The 19,270-nt window shown below is 42.5% G+C and overlaps 1 protein-coding gene across 3 annotated transcripts in view; it reads left to right on the forward strand.

The window, feature by feature from the left end:
* LOC126101608 (protein angel homolog 2-like) overlaps positions 1-19,270 on the forward strand; it is a 172,293-nt gene that overhangs the window by 19,995 nt on the left and 133,028 nt on the right. The gene's annotated exons all lie outside the window — the stretch shown is intronic.

Raw genomic sequence — 19,270 nt, forward strand, 5'->3', positions numbered from 1 at the left:
GCACTAGTTCATTAACATCATTTGGAAAGTTGTCTTACATTGTGGACAACAAAGTAGTTTTTGACAGATGCTTCAAAAGGTAAACACACACACACACACACACACACACACACACACACACACACACACACACACACACACTGGAACTTTGGGATAAAAAACAACACATTTTATAATACAGACACTTAAATGTAGTGATTTGTGATATGACTGAAAGTTAAACTTGGTAGGGGTTAGTGAAGTGGATTGGAAAATGGTTAGTGAAGTGGATTGGAAAATGAACAGTTATATAAATAAAAATAAGTAGCTGGACTCAGCCACACATTGCAGTGACTCATTCTGGTTAACTGGGAATGAAAGAAAAGACCATGTTTAATTTCTCACAGTGCTGACTTGTTTGCTGGCATATTAGCAGCAGATGTTGGGGTGATTTTCGGAAACTGGGCAATGCTTCACAGGGCAATGCTTCACAGTTGCTCAATATTTATGGGTGCTGGGTATATCTCATAACTCCTTCTTTCCCACCCACCCCCCTCTTTGTGCATCTCCTCTCCTCCCTCTCCCTTTTTTTTCATCTCCTTCTCTCCTCTCTTTGTCCATCTCCTTTTCCTGTTCCTTCTCTCTGTGCATAATCTCCTCCCCTCCCCCCCCCCCTCTGTCCCATTTCCTGTCGCCCTTCTCAAGCATCTTATCACTGTTTCTGAGCTTGAGCCTTGTTTGTTGTTATTGAAACAAAACCTTGATTGTGAACTGGAGCTGATTAAAGTGATTGGGTAAATCAGTTGAGACCATTGGTACACAGGGCATGAGAGAGGCCTCTCCAGCTGCTGGATCTATGAGGATAGGAACTTCAGTTACAGTATTTCTTATAATTTAAACTGCTAATGGAACAAAATTTTGGGTGGTTCAGACTCAATATTATAATCATATGCCTGTAAGCCATAAATACAACATTGTCATTTAAAACAGTATGTAGCGTGTCCATCTGGATGTTTATTAGTTAATAAATTTGAAGTAACTCAGTCAGACTTTCAGAGATTTTGGTAACATTTCCCTCTAAGTATTACATGTGCCGCTCTAGTAGGTATAAAATACACATATTCAAATGCAAAGTTGTGCCAAAATTTCAAAGCAATTAGTGAAGAACTTTCAGAGACTTGAGATTTTTGAGCAAATGAACGTTTACATATTGATTTATGTTGTTCGTTATACACTGAAGCACCAAAAAAACTGGCATAGGCATGTGTATTCAAATACTGAGATACTTAAACAGGCAGAATACAGTGCTGCGGTCGGCAGTATTTATATAAGACAAGTGTCTGGCGCAGTTGTTAGCTTGGTTACTGCTGCTAAAATGGCAGGTTACCAAGATTTAAGTGAGTTTGAAGGTGGTGTTATCATCTGCACACAAGCAACAGGACACAGCATCTCCGAGGTAGCAATGAAGTGAGGATTTTTCCGTACTACTGTTTCACGAGTGTACTATGAATATCAGGAAACTGGTAAAACATCAAATCCCCAACATCACTGCAGCCAGAAAAAGATCCTGCAAGAATGGGACCAATGATGACTGAAGAGAATTGTTCAATGTGACATAAGTGCCACCCTTCTGCAGATTGCTGCAGATTTCAATGCTGGACCATCAACAAGTGTCAACATGCGAATGTTCATCGGAACATCATTGATACGGGCTTTTGGAGCCGAAGGCCTGCTCGTGTACCCTTCATGACTGTATGACACAAAGCTTTACACCTCACCTGGGCCCGTCAACGCCGACATTGGATTCTTGATGACTGGAAACATGTTGCCTAGTCAGACAAGTCTCATTTCCAATTGTATCGAGCAGATGGACATGTACTGGTGTGGAGACAACCTCATGAATCCATGGACCCTGCATTTCAGCAGGGACTGTCCAATCTGGTGGAGGCTCTGTAATGGTGTGGGGCATGTGCAGGTGGAGTGATATAGGACCCCTGATATGTCCAGATAAGACTCTGACAGGTGACACATACATAAGCATCCTGTCTGATCACCTGCATCGATTCATGTCTATTGTGCATTCCAACGGACTTGGGCAATTCCAGCAGGACAATGTGACCCCCACACGTCCAGAATTGCTACAGAGTGGCTCCAGGAAGACTCTTCTGAGTTTAAACACTTCTGCTGGCCACCAAACTCCCCAGACATGAACATTATTGAGCACATCTGGGATGCCTTGTAACATGCTATTCAGAAGAGATCTCCACCCCCTCTTACTCTTACAGGTTTATGGACAGCCCTGCAGATTCATGGTGTCAATTCCATCCAGCACTTCTTCAGACAATACTTGAGTAAATGCCACGTTGTGTTGCAGCACTTCTGCGTGTTCGCTGGGGCCCTACTTGATATTATGTAGGTGTACCAATTTCTTTGGCTCTCCAGCGTATATAGAGAATAGGTTTGTAAGAACAACATAAGCAAATAGTATAAGAGGTATTGACTTATTTATAGATCAGAAACTACGTTACATATATCCAACAGAGCAGGGTTGGCCATGGCATGCCAAACTGCACACGAACATGATGTGTTGGCTTAAGCTCAGGTCTGTTCGGTTACTAATTGGAAGTACTTGATACAGCACGACATTTCATTTAGCATTGCGCCATGGCATTTTTCAGTAGGCATGACTTCCTTCAGTTTGGTAGAATCATGGTGTCAGCACCATTTACCATCTGCTATTTGTTGGTGGTATGAAGGTAGTTTACAGGTCCACTGGCTGTTTGCACAAAAGGAGGCAATTGGCAATCTTATGACTTGAAACCCCCCCCCCCCCCCCCCCATGAACCATGGACCTTGCCGTTGGTGGGGAGGCTTGCGTGCCTCAGCGATACAGATGGCCGTACCGTAGGTGCAACCACAACGGAGGGGTATCTGTTGAGAGGCCAGACAAACATGTGGTTCCTGAAGAGGGGCAGCAGCTTTTTCAGTAGTTGCAGGGGCAACAGTCTGGATGATTGACTGATCTGGCCTTGTAACATTAACCAAAACGGCCTTCCTGTGCTGGTACTGCGAACGGCTGAAAGCAAGGGGAAACTACAGCCGTAATTTTTCTCGAGGACATGCAGCTCTACTGTATGATTAAATGATGATGGCGTCCTCTTGGGTAAAATATTCCGGAGGTAAAATAGTCCCCCATTCGGATCTCCGGGCAGGGACTACTCAGGAGGACGTCGTTATCAGGAGAAAGAAAACTGGCGTTCTACGGATCGGAGCGTGGAATGTCAGATCCCTTAATCGAGCAGGTAGGTTAGAAAATTTAAAAAGGGAAATGGATAGGTTAAAGTTAGATATTGTGGGAATTAGTGAAGTTCGGTGGCAGGAGGAACAAGACTTTTGGTCAGGTGATTACAGGGTTATAAATACAAAATCAAATAGGGGTAATGCAGGAGTAGGTTTAATAATGAATAAAAAAATAGGAGTGCCGGTTAACTACTACAAACAGCATAGTGAACGCATTATTATGGCCAAGATAGACACAAAGCCCATGCCTACTACAGTAGTACAAGTTTATATGCCAACTACCTCAGCAGATGATGAAGAAATAGATGAAATGTATGACGAGATAAAAGAAATTATTCAGGTAGTGAAGGGAGACGAAAATTTAATAGTCATGGGTGACTGGAATTCGTCAGTAGGAAAAGGGAGAGAAGGAAACATAGTAGGTGAATATGGATTGGGGGGAAGGAATGAAAGAGGAAAGACGCCTTGTAGAATTTTGCACAGAGCATAACTTAATCATAGCCAACACTTGGTTCAAGAATCATAAAAGAAGGTTGTATACCTGGAAGAATCCTGGAGATACTAAAAGGTATCAGATAGATTATATAATGGTGAGACAGAGATTTAGGAACCAGGTTTTAAATTGTAAGACATTTCCTGGGGCAGATGTGGATTCTGACCACAATCTATTGGTTATGGACTGCAGATTGAAACTGAAGAAACTGCAAAAAGGTAGGAATTTAAGGAGATGGAATCTGGATAAACTGAAAGAACCAGAGGTTGTAGAGAGTTTCAGGGAGAGCATAAGGGAACAATTGACAGGAATGGGGGAAAGAAATACAGTAGAAGAAGAATGGGTAGCTCTGAGGGATGAAGTAGTGAAGGCAGCAGAGGATCAAGTAGGTAAAAAGACGAGGGCTAATAGAAATCCTTGGGTAACAGAAGAAATATTGAATTAAATTGATGAAAGGAGAAAATATAAAAATGCAGTAAATGAAGCACGCAAAAAGGAATACAAACATCTCAAAAATGATATCGACAGGAAGTGCAAAATGGCTAAGCAGGGATGGCTAGAGGACAAATGTAAGGATGTAGAGGCTTGTCTCACTAGGGGTAAGATAGATACTGCCTACAGGAAAATTAAAGAAACCTTTGGAGAGAAGAAAACCACTTGTATGAATATCAAGAGCTCAGATGGCAACCCAGTTCTAAGCAAAGAAGGGAAGGCAGAAAGGTGGAAGGAGTATATAGAGGGTTTATACAAGGGCGATGTACTTGAGGACAATATTATGGAAATGGAAGAGGATGTAGATGAAGACGAAATGGGAGATAAGATACTGCGTGAAGGGTTTGACAGAGCACTGAAAGACCTGAGTCGAAACAAGGCCCCGGGAGTAGACAACATTCCATTTGAACTACTGATGGCCTCGGGAGAGCCAGTCATGACAAAACTCTACCATCTGGTGAGCACGATGTATGAGACAGGCGAAATACCCTCAGACTTCAGGAAGAATATAATAATTCCAATCCCAAAGAAAGCGGGTGTTGACAGATGTGAAAATTACCGAACTATCAGTTTAATAAGTCACAGCTGCAAAATACTAACGCGAATTCTGTACAGACGAATTGAAAAACTGGTAGAAGCCGACCTCGGGGTAGATCAGTTTGGATTCCGTAGAAATGTTGGAACACGTGAGGCAATACTGACCTTACGACTTATCTTAGAAGAAAGATTAAGAAAAGGCAAACCTACGTTTCTAGCATTTATAGACTTAGAGAAAGCTTTTGACAATGTTAACTGGAATACTCTCTTTCAAATTCTGAAGGTGGCAGGAGTAAAATACAGGGAGCGAAAGGCTATTTACAGTTTGTACAGAAACCAGATGGCAGTTATAAGAGTCGAGGGGCATGAAAGGGAAGCAGTGGTTGGGAAAGGAGTAAGACAGGGTTGTAGCCTCTCCCCGATGTATTCATCTGTATATTGAGCAAGCAGTAAAGGAAACAAAAGAAAAATTCAGAGTTGGTATTAAAATTCATGGAGAAGTAGTAAAAACTTTGAGGTTCGCCGATGACATTGTAATTCTGTCAGAGACAGCAAAGGACCTGGAAGAGCAGTTGAACGGAATGGACAGTGTCTTGAAAGGAGGATATAAGATGAACATCAACAAAAGCAAAACGAGGATAATGGAATGTAGTCAAATTAAGTCGGGTGATGCTGAGGGAATTAGATTAGGAAATGAGACACTTAAAGAAGTAAAGGAGTTTTGCTATTTAGGGACTAAAATAACCGATGATGGTCGAAGTAGAGAGGATATAAAATGTAGACTGGCAATGGCAAGGAAAGCGTTTCTCAAGAAGAGGAATCTGTTAACATCGAGTATAGATTTAAGTGTCAGGAAGTCGTTTCTGAAAGTATTTGTATGGAGTGTAGCCATGTATGGAAGTGAAACATGGACGATAACTAGTTTGGACAAGAAGAGAATAGAAGCTTTCGAAATGTGGTGCTACAGAAGAATGCTGAAGATAAGGTGGGTAGATCACGTAACTAATGAGATGGTATTGAATAGGATTGGGGAGAAGAGAAGTTTGTGGCACAACTTGACTAGAAGAAGGGATCGGTTGGTAGGACATGTTTTGAGGCATCAAGGGATCACAAATTTAGCATTGGAGGGCAGTGTGGAGGGTAAAAATCGTAGAGGGAGACCAAGAGGTGAATACACTAAGCAGATTCAGAAGGATGTAGGTTGCAGTAGATACTGGGAGATGAAGAAGCTTGCACAGGATAGAGTAGCATGGAGAGCTGCATCAAACCAGTCTCAGGACTGATGACCACAACAACAACAACATGACTTGAAAATGAATGGGAGTGACAGGAAAAAAGTAGAATAATTTTCAATACTTGTTATGTGTCGAACAGTTACATAATCAACAGGTATCACAAAATTGCTTTGGAATAATACTACAAGATCAAGCAGAAAGAATTTAAATGATTCAGTTGAATATGAAAGTGCAAAAAATTATAATAATCAACAGATAGGACTCATTGTTCTGTGCATCAAGAAGCACTTGGTGCTGAATTTGGAGATACGGATCACATGATGAAATTTGTGGTACAAATAGTCAATTTTCTGAAGTCACACATGTCATTCCATTTCAGTTGCAACAGGTTTCGATGGAACTGAATGCAGAGCATGGAGACTTTACACCTTGGTTAAGTCGAGCGACATGTCTGGAAAGATTTTTCGACTTAGAACCTACTATTTTTGAATTTGTGAAGGAGAAAGGAGTGCAGGAACGAAAATAAGAACGTCTGGAATGCATTGCAGACCTCAGATTTTAAGTGGACATTACTGCACACTGCCCACAGTAAGACACTGCAGTGTGAGAAACAATATATTTCTAATTTTATTAAAATGTTTTTTAAAAAAAATCACCTTGTGGAAGGGACAAATTCTGATGAGAGACGCCATGCATTTCCATAAACTCACTGGTGTTAAAGAAAATGTGAGGTTTGAAGAAACTTGTTGGCTCAAAGAATAGTTTTCTAAACATTTTATGGGCACTACCAGTCTTGCATTTGTTTTTTGAGATTGTTTGCTGTTCCAGTCGAAAACACCCATGTGCATGTGCAGATGGAGCTGATTCATCTCCAGTGCAACTCACGTTTAAAAGATAAATTATTTTACCATAAAACTGTCTGGGAGCTCTACATTGTTTTCTTTGGGAAGTGTGTCTGTATCTCCATCGTGAGGTTGCAGACTTGACAAAATATTTTGATCAACATACATGTGTGAAAGGCTTTTTGCAGTTATGAAACTATATAAGCCCTCAATTACATGGCAACCTTAGTGCAAAAATCTGAAATTTTCTGTGTGTGTCCTTGGATCGATAGTTTGTACCAGATAAAAATTATGTTTAAAGAATGTGGAAAACAAAACTGAACATACATTTTGTTTGTGATCTAAGTTGTTGAGAATTATGAAATATAAAGTCAGGTTGTATGCAGTGCAACTGCATTGCTGTTTAAATGTGACATATTTACAGTTTCCCCCATTTTCTCTCTGCTCAAACTCGGGTAGCGTGCTGTAGCAGTGAAAGAAGAGTGCAGCCAGGTGCGAGAGCTAAGACACTCATGCCAAAGCGTCACTTGCATGCCAAATCCTTGGCTGTCCCTGCTTTAGAACTGTCAAATTGTGAGCATGTTGGTATTAATACATCTCACATGCTCTTCTAAATAGTCACAGATATTTTCTGTGGGATTAAGATCAGGCGGTTTAGCGGGAGTAGTCAAGGTGCCATTGTGTTCATCAAACAAGGAACGTGTGCATTGTGAATGTGCTTGTTGTAATCTTGAAAGAAAGGTGTGTCCATAGCTTACACAGGATGTAGAAGAAACAAGGAGTTATTGGGTGTCAGTGCACTTGACACTTTACACCATTTGAACATAGGCAAAAATCGCAACTCGTAGAACCACACTACACACCTGCAGTTGGCTATTGTTAAATTTATTTGTTGTATGGTCCACCGAAGACATGCAGCTGCGAGCAATGGCCTTTTGCTAGATAACAGACTGAAGATGTCTGTTAATTGCAGTTCCCTGTACTATGTCAGTTCAGAAACTTGTTGAGATCTTCATAATTCAGTGACAGCATTGACTAGGTGTAACACTTGTCACCATTTCCTGCCTTTTAGGATCCTATTATGACAACTGTTACACTCTGTGAATGGTACACCATTCCTTGTGAATGTGTTGAACAGTCCCCATTGATACCCTAACAAACAAGGCAGTTTCATTCATAATGTGGTCATGGGTGAACACAAGATATCCTCATTGTGAAACTGCCGTGTCAACCCAAGCTAATGCATCAATTCCATGTAATCGACTGACACTTCACTAACATGGCAGTTAGTGGTAGATGGTCACATGATTGCCTGGTGCTACAGTGCGTGTCATTTATGACAGCGGCAGAGTTTAGGTTCATTCTGCGCATCTGACGTCACAAAACACAGTCAGCCAATGAACAGAGAACGACGTTGCCAGAGCTCGACTGCAGTGCAGAGGGTGGACGGGTGTCTTCAGGTTTAGAAAAGTTCAGTCATAAATAAAGTAATAGAACAAAAGCAATGTCTTGATAGCAGACTTTCTTTTATAGAAAGTTTGGAAAAAGCATTCTTTATACCAATTGCTTCATAGTCTATTAATTAATTAAACCTAACAAGCAATAAGCCTCCTAATTCAGGCAGAAAGGTGTTTTGTATCAATCTCACGAACCACTTTTTTGCAATAAAGAACAGTGGTAATTGTTTATTTCCTATTGTACTTCGACGAAGCGTGAGTAATTCATAGTCATACCAACAGTGTTTGTCAGATTTTTGCGTGATGTTTAGAGTCCTCAAGGAATTTCATTGATTGGCGATGCGTTAGCATAGTGGTTAAGGTGTTGGGCTGCTGAGCGAAAGGTTAAGAGTTCAAACCTTGTGCAGTGCTTAGTATTTTCTTTATTTAAAAACAATATCGAAGTGTCTTACTTCACGAATTTTATTCGTTTGAATGTAATTTTTTGAAATTTCTAGTGCTTTGTCTCTTCATTAACCGTTTAACTGCTACAAAGACGTGCTCCCCGCATTCCACGCTGTGCTGACACATGATGTTCCGACTGCTTTGACACACTTATCATTCGATTTCACAAAAACTATTTGGCTCAAAAATTTGATTTTTACACATCATCTTGATTGATACCTTCCTCCCATAAATGACTTAATTTTGGTTCGATGTTCAACGCAGTTATTGTGCGGCATTAAATGTAGTAAACCATTGCACGAAATTTTGAAGAGTTTGCAGAGGTAAAAGTCCATTGCGTATACTTTCCGTATGGTCTATTTTAGTTGCCACAATGTTGAGAATGAAATGTGGACAAGATACCTAAATTTCATATAAAATTTACTGTATAACAATATCTCATTTAATTTAAGTACCAGATAGGTGTCATATGTAATATTGAGAAATATTCCGTCTTTCACGACTGTAATAAAAGTTTTATTTACACCGGGCGCGTTTGGCTATCCTTCATGAACTGCGTGCTCCTCCCTAAACATTAAGTTTGCGAACTATACTAAACTATGGCGCTGCTTCTCTTGGCGCGTGCGTCGTGTGCAACTGGCAACACAGCAATCTCCCGCGTCTGGACGGGCATGCGCGAGCCGCCAAGATAAAAGAATTGAACTATAGTTCTGCATCATCTGCAGCACTTCAAAGCAATCAGTGTGCTGTTTCAAGCGGGTGACTGTTTTGTATGGCGAGCTTACAACAGGTGCGGAAAACTGTGTGTTCTTCAAAGGAAATCTAGGCAAAAGGATCATGAAAAATATAATTCATCTTGGAACTGAATTCCACACAAAATAGAACCATATTAAACTCTGTCAGCTTCATTCCTCATCTGATCAGATTTATTCCAAAATGTGTAGTGGTGAAGGAAGGGTGCAGCCAGGTGAGAGAGCTATGACACTCATGGCTAAGCATCGCTTGCATGCCAAATCCTTAACTGTCCCTGCCCTAGAGCTATCAAATTTTGGGCATGTGCAAGTAGTTGAGGTGTCCTGCTTAGGCACATTCGAGATAATTGCAAGAGAAGTCAATGATGCACTGGTGTGTAGCGAGTATGAGCACGACATGGCAGCCGTCTAGTGATTAGCATCTGAGTTCCTTAATTGGTGGATGGCTGGATAAAGTGTTCCTGAAAATGCATACATGTCATGATTTGTGAAATCAATATCTACAACTGAATAAAGTATTCGGAACTGCTTTGCAACTGGATACTTCGACCCGCGGACACAGATAGCAGCCCTATATGACAATTAACTGGCATAATGGTGAGACATTGCTAATGTAGCAAGAACAAATTGTGTACGTGTGAATTTTTTAAAAATTACAAAATTGACATTTTTAATGCAAAAATGGAGGTGACTCCAGATACTTTGACTGCTGCAGATGATGTATGTCATAAAGATTCAATTTATAATACAATTGCAGAATGTCAGTTAAAAGTTGTGTTCATACACTGGGATAGTCTTCTTCAAGAAGCAGACCTTACTGATACAGAATCATAAACAGTGACTTCTGCAGATACAATGGCGATTGGAGAAAAACTTAATCGGTCTGCTATTGACATGTTAGGACAAAACATACTTATTACTGATCAGAACCTCATTCTTTCTGAGGAAGTAGATGAAGGGATTCCATTCCACAAAGTTTAAGGTTTCTCTGATAAGGAAGATAATGAGCTGGCTGTAAAGAAGGCAAAAGCCAGATATATTCTGCTGGAAACACAAATAAAAGTATGAAGTTGACAAAGGAACATGCAACCTTGCAAGTATAGACTCTACAAGGTTCATGCAAATAGATGTGATTTTTCATTCTTTTAGTTTTCAAATGTCATATGTGTGAAATAATATGACAAGGCTTGAAAAAAAAGTATGCATTAAAAAAAAGTTGTTTGGGGATCTATCGTGAGCCACCAGTTACGGAACTTGAATGCTAACCACTTGACTACTGCCATTTCGGGCTCAGTAGCAACGTGCCAGTACATATGCAACACGTATAACTTCTCTTGCAATTTTCTCAAAACTGTCTAAGTAGTATGCCTTACTACTTACACATTATGGTGTCCTGATGGACTACTAAAACTGTACATAGTTTGAAGTGATCCAAACATCATGGCATCCCCTTGTAAGAGACAGCTACTTTTAGCTTTCAAAAGTCCAAACAAATATACTTCAATCACTGTCTTGTTCCAATAAATGTATCATAACAAGAGGGGAAATCTGGAAAGTTTGAAAAGTTGTAGCAGTTGAAAGATGAAATCAATAAAATCCTCAAAGCTGGTGTCAAAATACAGGAGAACATAAATTTAATTGCTGTGACCCTCCTACAACCAAATTAAGTCTTACATTAAATTTGAATGTAAACAAATTAACATTATGTGTTAAATAAACTAAGATCTTTTTACCACATTTTTAAATGCAGAATTGAAGTTTGGAATCTAAAAATTAATAGCTAAAAAAATTTGTCTGGGGAACTTAAGAGTACAAATAGGAAAGAAGAAACTATTCTGCAAAATCCTATGATACTGTTTCATGCACAAAAGAAAAAATAATAAATGAGCTAGACTCATGCGAAACTAAATTAGAAATTAATGTCTACATGCTTCAGAAAACGTCCCCAGAAACAAAAGACTTGGGGGATCCCCAAACCCAGAATTCACAAATTTCAAATAGATCACTGGGTGCAGGTGCTGAGTCTGATAGGCACAACAAAAAGACTGTCACAAATAAAGCTTTCAGTCAGTAAGGCCTTAGTCAAAAATAGACCCCCCCCCCCCCACACACACACACACACACACACACACACAACCTGCAGTCTCAGGCAACTGAAGCCACACTGCGAGCAGTAGCACCAATGCATGATGGGAGTGGTGACTGGTTGGTGGTAAGGAGGAGGCTGGGATGGGGAGGAGGAGGAATAGTAGGGTAGGGGTGGTGGACAGTGAAGTGCTGCTGGGGAGAGCGCAGGAATGATGTGGAGAGAGGGTAGGGCAGCTATGTGCAGTCAGGAGATCAGATGGAGGGCAGGATAGTGGTGGGGGGAGGGGGGGGGGGTTGGTGGAAAAGGAGAGAAGTAAAAAGACAGGGTGGAATGAGGGTTGAGTAGTGCTGGAATGGGAACAAGGAAGGGGCTGGATGGGTGAGGACAATGACAATCGAAGGTTCAGGCCAGGAGGGTTACGAGAATGTAGGATATATTTCAGGGAAAGTTCCCAACTGCGCAATTCAGAAAAGGTGGTGGTGGTGGTGGTGGTGGTGGTGGTGGTGGTGGTGGGAAGGATCCATATAGCACAGGCTGTGAAGCAGTCATTTAAATGAAGGATGTCTTGTTTGGCAGTGTGCTCAGCAACAGGATGGTCCACTTGTATTTGGCAACAGTTTGTCAGTGGTCATTCATGTGGACAGACAACTTGCCGTTTGTCAAGCCCACTTAGAGTGCAGGACAGTGGTTGCAGCTTAGCTTAAATCACATGACTGGTTTCACAGATAGCCCTGCCTTTGATGAGATAAGTGATGCGTGTGACCAGACTGGAGTAGGTGGTGGCGAGAGAATGTATGGGACAAGTCATGCGTCCAGGTCTGTTGCAGGGGTATGAGGTAAGGGGTTGGGAGAAGGGGTTGTGATGGACAAGAGTATGTTGTGTAGGTTCAGTGGACGGTGGAATACTACTGTGGGAGGGGTGGGAAGGTTAGTGGGCAGGACATTTCTCATTTCAGAACAAGAGGAGAAGTGGTCAAAACCCTGGCAGAGAATGTTATTCAGTTGCTCCAGTTGTGGGTAGTACTGAGTTAAGAGGGGAATGCTCCTCTGTGGCTGACCAGTGGGACTTTGGGAGGTTGTGGAAGACTGGAAAGATAAGGCATGGGAGATTTGTTTTTGTACAAAGTTGGGAGGATGATTATGGTCTGTGAAAGTTTCAGTGAGACCCTTAGTATATTTCGAGAGGAACTGCTCGTCACTGCAGGTGCCATGACCACGGGTGGCTAGGCTGTATGGAAGGGACTTTTGGTATGGAAGAGGTGGCAGCTGTCAAAGGGAGGTATCGCTGGTGGTTAGTAGGTTTGATATGGATAGAGGTACTGATGTAGCCCTCTTTGAGGTGGAGGTCAACATCTAGGAAGATGGCTTGTTGGGTTGAGTAGGACCAAGTGAAGCAAATAGGGGAGAAGTTGTTGAGTTTCTGAAGGAATATGGATAGGATATCCTCACCCTCAATCCAGATCGCAAAGATGTCAGTGAATCTGAAACAGGTCTAATCTCCTGACTGCACATAGCTGCCCTACCTGCTCTGCACCTCATACCTGCACTCTCCCCAGCAGCATTTCACTGTCTGCCACCCATACCCTACTATCTTTCCCCCTCCCTGCCCCAGCCTCCTCCTTACCCCCAACCAATCGCCACTCCCATCATGCACTGAAGCTGCTGCTCGCAGTGTGGCTTCATTTGCCTGTGACTGCAGTCATGTTTGTGAGTTGCGTTTGCGTAAGAGAGAGAGAGAGAGAGAGAGAGAGAGAGTGTGTGTGTGTGTGTGTGTGTGTGTGTGTGTGTGTGTGTGTGTCGGCTATTTTTGATGAAGGCCTTACTGGCTGAAATCTTTATTTGTGACAGTCATTTTGTTGTGCCTATCCATGACTCACAATCTCAGGTATATAGTGAGTATCAGCTTTCCTTTTCATAATATTGTTACATGTCATCCTGGATTTTCCATTGTTTGAAATAGATCACTTGGAAATATCTAGACAGAACAAGAATGAAATTATAAATGTAAGAATCAAGAAGAGAATCAACACTGAAACACATCACTATTTACGAAAAAAATTAATTAACCCCAAAGAATCTGGTTGGCACAAAGATCCAAGAAAAATACTCAAAATTCTCTCAAATATTGAAGGAAATCGTGAAGCCAGACCCAGGGAGGGGTGATTGCCTGAGTTGTTACCTTCCCAAAATGCCAATAGGTATCTCTGTCAGGTGTTCAGGAGATGTGACTTGAGGTTTGAACAGTCACCTAAGGCAGATGTGCCCCCCTCTGAGGGCGGCCTCAGTTGGAAGGAGTGCACCACTGGAGACACCTGCAATCATGGGGGACTTTCCAGAATGAAATTTTCACTCTGCAGTGGAGTGTGCACTGATATGAAACTTTCTGGCAGATTAAAACTGTGTGCCGGACCGAGACTCTTAACTCGGGACCTTTGCCTTTCACTGGCAAGTGCTCTATCAACTGAGCTACCCAAGCACGACTCACGCCCCATCCTCACAGCTTTAATTCCACCAGTATCTCATCTCCTACCTTCCAAACTTCACAGAAGCTCTCCTGCATACCTTGCAGAGCACTTGCCCGCGAAAGGCAAAGGTCCCGAGTTCGAGTCTTGGTCCGGCACACAGTTTTAATCTGCCAGGAAGTTTCATTGGGGACTTTTCTTGCAATGAGCCAGTCATCATCTCCATAGTCTGCGTATGCTAAACATAAACGGAATGAGGTTAGACGGTCAGTCCTTTGGTATGGTAACTCCGTTTATTATTGACTTCCTGCTCTCGTGTACACAATGGCAATTTACTTGTGGAGACTATTTCTGATACTCAGTCACAACAACTCCATGGCTATCCTTTTCGTGTTGAGGCCCATCAAATGCAGACTTTTTCGCATAGTGTTATTTACACTAGGCTGCTTGATGGTCTGAACAAGGCAGAAATCCAAATGTACCTCTTTGATCAGGTCATCATTGGAGTCCATCCCCCAGGGGGCTCGCCATCTTTGGTGGGTTCGTGCTAGGCTACCACGGGGCCACAGCCTTTGCTGCATTTTTTCCTCTTAGGTGCTGCATGGCTATCCTCTTGCTATTCTTTTTCCCCTCCCCTGGGGAACATGCTTGGGGTATTATTGGGAATGTTCTGCATTCTGTCGCTGACATACGAACAGTCTCTCCTTTGTTCTTTGTTTTTTGCTCCTTTTTCCTTTCTTTGTTTCCCTTCTCCTCTCACTCCTCCGCTTCAGTGTTGGGGGATCCTCTTTTTTCTTCTTCTTCTCTGTGCCAGGTGACTGGGTAACGTGTAATTCCCAGCCCTGGGTTGACATGTAGGGTTCGCATGTATACCCTGCTACAGGTCAGGCTGAGGGAGGGGTGATTGCCTGAGCTGTAACCTTCCCAAATTGCCGATTGGTCCCTCTGTCAGGTGCTAGGGAGTTGTGACCCGAGGTGTGAACAATCACCTAAGGCAGGTGCACCCACTTGTGGTGGGGGCTGCCAGTTGGAAGGAGCACACCATCGGAGACGCTGGCAATCCTGGGGATTTCCTCGCCACGAATCAATCATCTTCCCACTTAACGTCTACAGAACGCAAACATAATGAGGCTAATAATTCAAAGCCCTTTCCCGCTGCACCACAGTTCATCATGGTCTCATGTACTGAAGATGGTCAGTCATTCGCCACGGTAAATCGGTTTATTATTCAGAAAGGTGTTGATGCAATTGCTGGCCCTGTAAATCCTGCTCTAGTTTATGGAATGGCACTTTGCTTTTGGAGACCACTTCTGATGCTGGAACGCAACTGCTGCTTACTGCCTCGCTTCTCCACAGTTACACTTTTCGTGTCGAGGCCCATAGAACTTTGAATTCTTCCCGAGGTGTAATTTACACCAGGCTGCTCAATGGTCTAACCGAGGCCAAAATCCAGCCTTACCTCTCTGATCGAGGTGTCATTGCTGTCCATTGTGTAATGAAAAAGGTTGATTCCTCCTCAGTGCCCACTCGCACTCTCTTTCTTACTTTTGATAGAGTGGTGCTTCCGTCCAACCTCAAAGCAGGTTATGAAATTATCACAGTCCGGCCATACATTATGAACCTGATGCACTGCTACCAGTGTCATTGTTTCAACCACACTAGAACGTCTTGTCGACACCCAGCCAAATGTGTCACCTGTGGTAGGGATGCACATGAGGGCTATTGTCCACCTCCTCCTCCCTGCTGTATCAACTGCAATGGCGGCTATGCCGCCACCTCTCGGAATTGTTCCATGTATCTTGATGAGCTGGCTGTTCAAGAGATCTGGGTAAAGGAAAAGGTGCCTTACCCAGTCACTCGCAAGTTTCTGGCTAGTCGCAAACCTTGGGTTCTCTCGTCTGGTACCTATAGGTCTGTTCTTGCTAGCCCTTGCTCCATGAAGGACATGGCCATGCAGACATGTCACCTAAAATTCATCTCTGAGGTCATGAAATCTCCCAGTGTCAAGGTAGCATCGCCATCCCCTCTTCCAGCTGTGCAACGAGCCATCAAACTCTCACCTCAAGGAGTGCGGCCACCAGCTCCACAACCAGTAGGCCGGAAAGGACAGAAGGAGCACTCCAGTGAAGACTTCCTCTGTCCCTCCAGCCAAACAACACCCGAGTCTTCCTCTAATTGGAAGGGCTCGAAGAAGTCCACTAAAGGCAAACATTCTTCCCCTTCGCCAACTCGAAGATCCTCTTTGATGGTTTCACCTTATGGTACCCAAGCCCGGCCGGCCTATGTATCGCCGAAGCACACCAACAACTGTTTTCCAGCATAGGACTCCACAGACTGACCGCACAAGCACACTGATGCTTCTGTGATCCATCCTGCTTCTGCGCCCTGTAGTAGCAACTTATACTGGCTGTCACTCGGCGACTGCTGAATTAACACCCCTGCATCTCTTCCTCATCATGTCTGTCCTCCAATTGAACGTTGGCGGCTGCTTCTAGCATTGCAGCATCCCCTACTTTGCCTTCAGGAAACGAAATTGCGCCCTCACAACCGCTTTGAGCTTTCATATTACTTCCTGATACGTTTTGACCTTCCCCCTGAGGTCGGCATTCCATCTCATGGGGGTGTCATGCTGCTCATACGGGATGACATCCATAGCCAACCCATCTCCCTGACCACCCGTCCTCAAGCTGTTGCATTTCACCTTTTCCTTCCCCACCTGACTTTTTCCCTCTGTACCATGTATGTCCCTCAGTCATTCGATGTCACCAGGGCAGACTTCCTACCACTTATTGGGTAGCTACTTCCCCCATTTTTGCTACTCGGTGACTTTAATGTCAGGGTGTATATGACCCGGAAGATCCGGGAAAAACCTGGGAATTTTTCCATCTGGGAGAAAACCGGGAAAAACCTGGGAATTGTTTAGAATTCTGGGAATTTTTCATTGTTTTAGTTTTCAGTTAAATTTTTGTGATTTTGACAGGTAAGAATCAATACTTTAACAAAGGATATTATTTTATCCCGCTACTGCAGAATTATGCTGCAGCAACAAAACATGAACAGAAGAAAAAAAAAAAAAAAAAAAAAAAAAAAAAACGAAAATAAAACTTAAGTTGCAAAGGAAATGCGCCATATACAACAACAAAACGGTGCTCATACAAGCGTGCCAACAGTAAAGTGTGTCAAAGGCTTTAGGAACACTATGCAATGCTTTATAACAACAAATTTCCTCCGATGAGCAACTGTTTAAATTAGTGACAACTGTTTAAATTAGATTCGTTTCAGCAGTTGCGGGCGGGCTCTTGCGCATGCGCAGTTGAGTCGAGTATGAGTAGTACCTTCTCCCGCTTCTGGTTGCGGAAGTGTGGCTGGGCGCCACTACTTAATATTGCCCTGGTTCGGAAATATCGTAGATCCGGGCCTGATGCACAGAGCAGTCCGAGTTGTGGTGGGAAGGTGGGTCGTCTCCACGTGACCTGTGTTTACGTTCAGTGATTTTGTTGTTTCCTCTTTGTTTATTGCTCTCACGTTAAATGATAACAAAATGGATTTTTATGGCCGGGAGCTATCAAATGAATTAAAATACGTTCACATAATTACGGCAGGATAAAATATGTCAATAGTTTCAGATTTTATTTCCACCTTTGACAGTCAAGCAGTAATCGCCTTACAGAACAATGAAGTTATTTTTGCTGGTTTGCTAAAGAGATTTGGCTTTTATTAATGCTTTCTACTGAGGCAGTCAATTTATTGGAAACAAAGTGGAACTATTGGCTAGTTTCAACTGTTCGCTGCATTTCAAGTGCACGTATGGCATTATGCTATAATAAAAAACCAAACATGAGTACTGGTCCTCCAAGAAAATTTACATACGGATGTCCATTTTAAGCCGAAGTATGCACTTTAGTATGGTTCGCGAAATCCCGACACTCTTGAAGTATCCTTTGATGTCTTGTTTCTTATATGACATAATGTAAGGCCTTTTAATGTTTTACAAGTACGAACATATGGGCTGCATCATCGTAGCTGCGCAAGCGCAGTGACGCCAGTTATCTGGCGCTTTCTTGCAATTGCTGAAACGGACCTATTTCTAACAGGTCTCGGGGAAATATTGCAAATGGCGGTTGGAAAAGCGTTACATTCAAAGCAGATTTCCTTTTACGCAAGATGAATTATGTGCGAGAATGTACGATGAATTTCTTAAATCACAAAGCGTTTGACTCCCATTTAAAAATCAGCCCTTTGAGGACAACCATTTAGAAGAAGTTCGAGCCCAGAAGATGAGGCATTTGCGTTAAAAATTTTACTGGCACATTTGTGTGTGTATCTTAAGCGCAAAAAGATGAACATTATATGTGGATGCTTAGCTTCTCTTCCAACTTATTAATCTTCGAGACCAATATTATATGTGAATGCTATTTATATTAATTTAAGCCATTAACTTTTCTTATTTGTGTATTCACGCTACTTAAGAGTGATCTTGCTATTGGCTGACTACATCACGTCAATGAGCTGTGAAGCTTACAAATGCACATCACAGTCTCAATTTCAATGCTTCGGAAAGTGACATGCATTGTTTGGTGGAATTCAAATTTATACCTTCGTAATACAAAAATATGCAGTGTACGTGTTGCTGCACATCAAAGGTCTTTCAAAACGTGTTTTTCCCCCTGAGTTTCGTTTTCTAAAGTGCCGGGAAATTCTATGTCAGTATATAAAACTATAAACATTCAACGGATTGATGACTTTTACAGTGCCAAGGAACACTTAACACAGAAAAAGTGTATTTTCACCCGGGAGAAAGTGTATTTTTAACCGTGAAATCTGGGAATTTTTTTTCCTTGTCCACGTATACACCCTGAATGTGCATTATCCCCTTTGGGGTTCTCCCAAGACCTGTCAGAGAGGTGCCCTCTTGGCTGACCTTCTTAACCAACTTAACCTCTTCTGCCTTAACACTGGCACACCCACTTTCCTTTCTGAGTCCTCGCACGCCTATTCCCATTTGGACCTATCCTTCTGTATTGCCCAGCTTGCCCATAGTCTTGAGTGGTCTGTTCTCTCTGACACATACTTGAGCAACCATTTCCCATGTGCTCTCCTACCTCATCCGCATGCATGCCCAAATGGCAGCTTACTAAGACTGACTGGCAGCTTTACTCCTCCCTGGTTACCTTCAAAGAACAAGATT

Source organism: Schistocerca cancellata, chromosome 9 (assembly GCF_023864275.1).
Source record: "Schistocerca cancellata isolate TAMUIC-IGC-003103 chromosome 9, iqSchCanc2.1, whole genome shotgun sequence".
NCBI lineage: Eukaryota > Metazoa > Arthropoda > Insecta > Orthoptera > Acrididae > Schistocerca > Schistocerca cancellata.